At 36.9% G+C, this 7,579-nt stretch overlaps 1 long non-coding RNA gene across 1 annotated transcript; it reads left to right on the top strand.

Annotated features, from left to right (window-relative positions):
- Window positions 1-339: 339 nt before the first annotated feature.
- LOC118147184 (uncharacterized) lies at window positions 340-7,365 on the top strand. The gene is made up of 4 exons (XR_004733313.3): window positions 340-702; window positions 1,141-1,635; window positions 2,546-6,829; window positions 7,139-7,365. It is a non-coding gene; the product is annotated as an uncharacterized LOC118147184 (long non-coding RNA).
- Window positions 7,366-7,579: the final 214 nt, after the last annotated feature.

Raw genomic sequence — 7,579 nt, 5'->3', positions numbered from 1 at the left:
GCTGAGTTTCTAATGCTAAGAAATCCTTGATTTTCTAACACAAATATTCAGTATAATGGCTGGTTGTTTGGGAGAAGAAAAATTTAGGATTCAGAAAGAAACAGAGAATGAAATGTTCTAATCAATCAAAAAAGGATTTTATAGGCTTTGACGTCGTCTGGTTTACGAAGCAGTCTGCTAATCTATCTCACGTGAAATGAGTCCTAAGTTGTAGCACTAAAATAGTGGTACTCAGATCTAAAATTATAACTGCAATTATAGGCGGGGGTTTAAAAGAATCGTAGAACCCGTGTAGGATGACAGCACAATAGAATATGCGGAATGAGGTGTGCGGAATCCATCCATTTTGATGCTCAAACAGCAGCAAGCAGCAGCTCAGGAAAGTGCTTAGAGGGCAAATTAGCTTCCAGCAACTGCAGCCGGATTGCATTAGTTGGCACCGAATTAGGCTGACAGGCACAGGATGGAGGCAACTGAGGAGCATGCTGCCATATGGAGGGAAGGATATTCTGTGCACCTGCAAAAGATGAAGTCTGTGAACTTGAGTTCATCACCATAAGAGAAGATTGTGTGGGGGATGAGAAAAGATGAAAAGCATTCTGGACTCCTGGAAAATCTGGAGTCCTCGAGCCTGGTGTCCCACATGAGGTCACTGCACATGCCTGCATCTCAGTGCTTGCATCTGTAAATCAAGAAACAGAGGTACATCATCATTTGGGGTACAGCTGTCTTTGTATAAACCAGTCTGAGCCTGTGGTGCCACATTAAAAATCACGCATTGCAGAAAACAGGGCAGCCACCAGCCCCTGTGACATTGTGTGAATATAGTGATGGATGATTTATTTTTCTACACCCGTCCCTGTGCATTGCTGGAAGACAGGGTCACTGTCTTCTCGATATTGATAGTGACAAAATTGACAACACATCAAATTTTCCTGAACAATAATCTACTACCTACTGCACATGCAAAATCTGAGAAACTCCTCATAAATTATATCATTTAACCTTTACCAAAACTCCTGGAGTTAAAATATTCTTCAGCTATATAATTTACAAAATGTAGCTTAGAAAGGTACTTAATGTCCCCCAAGTCATATAACTAAAGCAAGATAGATTAATGTCTATATACTTTTCTCACAGGTTTCCAAACTGCATACTCTTTTCACATCTGACCTGTTTAATAACTGATCATATAAGAGAAAATATGGGAGTTTATAAAAAGGAAACTAAAGAAGAGGACATTTGAAGAAAGAAAATTGAAGAGAATTATCTTCTGCAAGGAAATATATATATTTTTTACTATTATCTAAGTCTTAATTTTTTAACCAAAGTATGAAACAAACAAAACAACCTTCTAAGTGCAATGAACATATAATGTTCTCTCCTGGGCTTTTGCAAACGGAGCACATGTTTTAAAGAAGTTGAAAGAACATTGGCCAAGACGGAGCCCTCTGTCTCTCTTCCTCCCTCTCTCCCTCTTTCCTCTCTTACTTCCCTCATTCACAAATTAACTCATTCATTCTTTAGTGTGTACATTTTTTTTTTCAGATCTGGTCAGCTTATAAACTGTATCAAGGGAAGTAGTAGACAATGAGTGTGGAAAGGCAGATCTGAGTTCAAAAATCACGCTTTCAGGTAGGTGAGCAAACACTAGGCAATGAAGCTAAATTAATACAGCAGCAAACTTCTATGCTCATGGCGGGTTTAGGGAAGACTCCCAGAAGGCAGGAGTGAGCTGAGATGTGCCACAGGGTTAAGAACTGCCAAACTGAGGACACACAATTCACCAGGTATAGTCTAAGGAGAAATTGGTGATTTCCACTCTACTCCATTAAATTGCACTATTCCCAAAGCAAGAAACTTGGTCATCTTCATTTTATTGCAAGAGTATGACAAGATTAGGGACCCTACCTGACTATTCATTACTGACCTCCGCTTATCTAGGCCAGTTTCTGATACAATGTAGTCTCTTCATACTTAAATATTGAGCAAAACTCTGGTCTCAAAAGATCACGTGCTCAAGATATTTTTGAGATCAGGACAAAAAAAAAAAAAAAACGGGAAAAGGGAAAGAAATTGAGATGCCATAGATACAAAAATCAAACTGCACCTTCTGATTAATTATGCCAAATACCATTAGTATTCTGAGGCTGAGGTTAATGACCAGGGAGGGTTAAATCACCAAAGTCACCTTTTCAGTAAGAAACCAAGACTGGAGCTCTGTGATTCTAAAGCCCTTGCCCTGGACGGTGTATAAAATCCAAGTTTGCAAACATTCCCTAAGGCTAAACATCAGAATACATAACTAGGCATAGCACCAACTTGGAAATTCACTTGAAGGGCAGCAGAAGCACTTGCTTTACGAAAGTGCACAAGTAGGTTAACAGTAGGAGAATTCACCAGATCACTTCTTTACCCATTCCATGCTTTATCTGCTCATTAACTCCTGTTGACTTCCACCCAGAAAGTCAAGATTTTATGTTCTTTTTCTAGGACCAAGCTCCAGCCTCATCAATTACTTAGTGTCCTCCTAATGTTGTCTCAGGGTCTGACTCACACATCGGCCGTACTCGTGTTGGGGACAGAGCAGATGCAGACGCCTGGTGCGTTTCCAGTTCGAGGGAAGAAGACACCATTGAGGCTACATAGTGTGAACTTGATAGTGTCTTGCAAGATAAGGAGAATGGCAGAAACCACAGCAATCTCAGATCAGGTGAGCTGAACTTGAAGTCCAGGGCGACAGTGCAGGCTCACGTAATGATTAATAATGCGGACTAGAGGCAGCTCTTAATTTGAATCCCTATTTTGTCACTGCCTACTGGTTAGACATGGCGCCAGTTATTTCTCTTCCCTCAGTGTCATGTCATTTTCTTTGGTAATTGACACAATGGTGATGATAATGGAGATACAGATCTTATATCATAAAATTGTATCATCATTAAATGAGATGATCCATAGGTGATTCTATAGTACTGAAAGAAGACTTGTTATCATCTTTGACTAAGTCACAGGCATGCATTGTAATAAATGCTTTTTGTAATTAAATGCATTAATTAATATTTAGTAAATAATAACATCCTGATCTAATAATAATTACCCTTTTACAACATGTATAACAACCACACTTATAGCTTCCCTTTCCTTCTCTGATGCCCAGTTGGGGATCATGTCTCTAAATATTGACCAGTCTCAACAGACACTGTGAATATAATCAGTCCTGTTTGCCTCGTTGACATTTATTGAATTTGTTTTTCTTTCTTTTTTAAAAAATTGCATTTTAGGTTTTGCGGTATATGTGAGGAACATGAAAGATTGTTGCGTAGGTACACACATGGCTGTGTGATTTGCTGCCTTCCTCCCCATTACCTATATCAGGCATTTCTCCCCATGCTCTCTCTCCCCACCTCCCCACCCCCTGCTGTCCCTCCCCTATTTCTCCCTACAGACCTCAGTGTGCTCGTCTTTCAAAGGATGAGAAGAGGTCCAGGAAGTGCTGAATCCAGAGTAAGACCATGTCGACTAGACATAGGTCAGCTCAGCACCTTCTGCAGGAAGGTCCCACTGCTTTCTGTTTGGGTCTTATGTCTTCTTTCCTTTTCATTGTCTGTGATACTTTTTATTTGTTTTACATATTATTGCACTGACCAGAATGTCTGGAACCTACTGAATAGCTGCAATAGCCAACATTCTTTCTTGCATTCCACGATTAGGCACGATGCTATTTAAGATAAATTTAGAAAGAGTGTATTTTCCTTTTTCTAATTTCCTATACATATTTTATTTTATTACCTGCTTTTGTAATAATTTCAACACTTATTTCAGAATCAGGGAGTACACGTGGAGGTTTGTTACCTGGGTGTATTACATGAAAATGAAGTGTGCGGTATGACTGATCTTGTCACCTAGAAACTGAGCAATTGTTTTTCAACCCTCATCCTCCTCCCTCCCTGCTAGTAGTCACTAATGTCTATTGTGTCCACTTTTATGTCCACAAGTCCCCACAGTTTAGCCCCATTTATTAGTGAGAACATGTGGTATTTGGTTTCCTGTGCCTGCATTAATTTTCTTAGCATAGTGCTTCCAGCTTTATCCTTCTTGCTGCAAAGAACATGGCTTCATTCCTTTGCGTGGCTCTGCAGATTATATTTTTAATGCTTTTCTTGAGTCACATTGACTTCAAATGCATATTAGAAACTTATATTTTCCTTTTTCTTTCTTTCTGGATGTTTCTGTCTCAATACTTTGAGCTTTTTCAGAGATGTCTACCACCAAATGAATGATTCATGACATAGTATGTATTGGCTTTAAGAGCTTGGATGAGACTATGAAACTGGATATGAAGATGAGGGTTATATATTTATAACCTTCTAGAGGAAAAAACTCCTAATTCCATCACCAACAGCAACTGGTACATAGCAAGTACTCAAATAAATGCTTGTTGAAGTGACAAGGTAAGCATCAGATGGCTGTTCTGACTTGCACATGGCAAGGCAGAGCTGAGAATTAGCACAGAGACCTAAGGGAGATGATCCACCTCCATCATTCTCACTGTGCTGATTGGTGTTTATTGTACTATATCAAGTCAATTTGTTGTTTAGATGGTTCCTTCTGGGAAAAAATGTATGAGGAAAGAAAACTTTACTGCCTGTTTAATAGACAAAAATTAAGCCATTGAGAAAATAAACCAGTTTTCCAAGATCAAATGTGGACATTTTTATGGGGGCTCTACTTTTTACTCTGTGAAATTTGAAATATCTTGATTTTTAATATCAAAGTGAATAGCATTTCCAGCCCCCCCCCCTTTTTTTTGGCTCAGATGTAACATTCTCATATTACAAAAGAAAAAAAAATCTTAAAAAGGCATATGAGTTTAGTCATGAAATGGAATTACCAACTCATTCCAAACCTGTACGTCTCTTTGATTGACTGCTTGATGGTAAGAAGCCACCTTGTGAGCCCCTATCTATAGAAACAGTCAAAGACAATAGTTTCCAATAGACTTGCACCAGAGAATCACTTAGGGTCTTAATGGATTATTGTATCTATCGATCTTCCTTTTTCCCCCTAAAGTAGTCATAGAATTATTATTTGTAGATTGTTGTTATTGAGAGGACTTTGAGAATTGTGTAGTCCAATCTTCTCACTTTTTTTGATAAATCAGTCAAAATCCAGAAAGACTAATTATATTACCTGTGATTTCACAGCTACTTAGTGAGAAGGAGACACCAAGCTTCTAGCTGAGCAGTCTCGAATACAGCACAATGTCTTCAGAAAAATACACTCTAGTGTTACAGGTGACCTCTCTGTGACTTTCCTTGTGAAAAGCAAGCCATTTGGTAGTATCAAATATGTCTTTTTCTGTTGATTTTCTAACTTTTCTCCCTTAGATTCACTCTGTTATTGAGGGAATATCTAAAGTTGGAAACAATTTTCTATAACTAGTGATTTATAAAAATAGAACAGAATGATACCTCAATCCCCCTCTCAACAAAGAATATTTCCTGAAGTTGGAAAAATGATTTTTTAAAATTACTTAAGCCCCTCAATTATAGTTTTCATAAGAAAATCACTGTAAGTTTGAAAGAGGGTGAGGAACAGTCATGCACACACACACACACATATCCTTATTAAGATACTAGAGTGTGCTCAAAGATTTGGCTGAAATCATTGAATTTGTGAGAATAAAAGTCACGTTACAATCATATGAAAGATATATAATAAAGAAGATTTAAATTTTACATTATCATCGCATTAATGTGATTATCGCACAGGTAGGATAAAATAGTACAACATAATGCATTTAATAATTTCAAACATTCAAAAGGAAAAACAAATATATATTGGCATAAAATAAAAAACTAAAATTTGTATTTATATGACATACTTAAGATTATATTTCTTTCATAAATATTAACTTATTGGATACCTCCAAGAATTTGGAGTTTAGGTAAAGAATGTGTTAATATTACCTTTCCAGATGATTTGTAGCTCAGACAGATTGGCTTAGCCCAAATCACATAGCAAGTAAGTGAGGCTTCGGATCATCCAGAATGAATCCAGCATTCTTACCCCAGATCTGACTGGTTCCTGGAGGAAGAGGAAGTATCGATGTGGGAGACTTAGGTTGCGGAAATGATGACAGATGAAAATGTGGGGAAGAAAAAGGAATAAATGATTTTGAAAGGTGAAGATTAGTGACATAATTAGTGACATAAATAAAACTGATCTTAATTTGTTCACAAACTTCTGACTTGATAAGGAGAAAATAAAATCCAAAATCAACCCATGCTGACTATATATCAGGAAGTCCATTTGATATTGAAAACCCAAAAACGATTAAAACACGGACTTCACTTTACTGGTGCTCACAGATCAGAAATTGAGTTTTAGTCCCCCCCGCAAAAAAAAACTTGAAACATGAGTTATAACAAGAAATACTTTAAATACGAGATGCCTTCGGTTAAAAAGGAATGTGGTCAGTATTAAATATTAAAAGAACAATGTAAAAATACTTGTATGCCAAAAATGTTAATTATCTGTTGAATCTGATTTTTTAAAGAAAACAAATATGTTATTCTAAAACAGTTGATTTTATACAAATTTAAATTAAGTGATCATTCGAATATTTGACTTGTAAATTATACAAATAATATGGACTTTCTGATCTAAGAAAAAAAAACCCTTAGTTTATGTAATATCAGATTTTCCTTATGCAGATATCAGACAACTACAGCTTCTGAACATAAGCACACACATGCATATTTCCATACATTGATATACAGTTATAGCTATCAGAAGGATATAAGGAAATTTTCAGCCTTCACATCAAGTAAGTTGCTTTTCAGTTTTATTAAATATTGGAGGCAATTAAGAAGATTTTAAAAATTATTTATGTAAGAGTTCATGTTATAATATAAATATTATAGTTTAGAATAATTTAAAAATAGACTTATTTTTTCTGCATATATATAGCCATTTAAAAATGAAAACCAGAATTATAAAGCTTTATTAAAATTCAAGTTAATATTTTTATATTTTCATGAATTAGAAATTTTTTTGAAAACATACTTTTAACAATTTATGTAACACAAGTGTACACCCAATAGTGTTACTAACAGTGTTTTCCTGATCTTAACAGAGAGGTGAGCACTAACAGAGTGGTACGAGGAAGGGTCTTGGCAAACCTGGATGGAAGGAAGCCTGTGTGTGGCGTGTGGGGAGGGGCTGTCAATGTGGGAGCAGAATGTGGACACAGCAGAGCTCAAGCGTGGGACAAATGAGGATGAAGTGGCTCCGCCGTGCAGGCTGCTGGACCCTGAACACGGCTGGGAACTCTACAGCTTGTGAAGCAGAAACTCTGAATCCCAGGGCCTACTGGTTAATTGTTAATCAGCTAGATTAAAAAAAAATTATAAATTTCAGTTCCTTGCCTACAATCTTTAATCTAAATCTCTGACTTTTGTCTTCACTTCTCTCTCTCTCTCTCTCTCTCTCTCTCTCTCTCTCTCTCTCTCTCTTTTTCTATTTTTTTGAGAGGGAGTCTTGCTCTGTCACCCAGGCTGGAGTTCAGTGTCATGAT

The sequence above is a fragment of the Callithrix jacchus genome, chromosome 14, assembly GCF_049354715.1.
Source record: "Callithrix jacchus isolate 240 chromosome 14, calJac240_pri, whole genome shotgun sequence".
Classification (NCBI taxonomy): Eukaryota; Metazoa; Chordata; class Mammalia; order Primates; family Cebidae; genus Callithrix; species Callithrix jacchus.
This window is presented reverse-complemented; position numbering and strand designations above follow the sequence as displayed.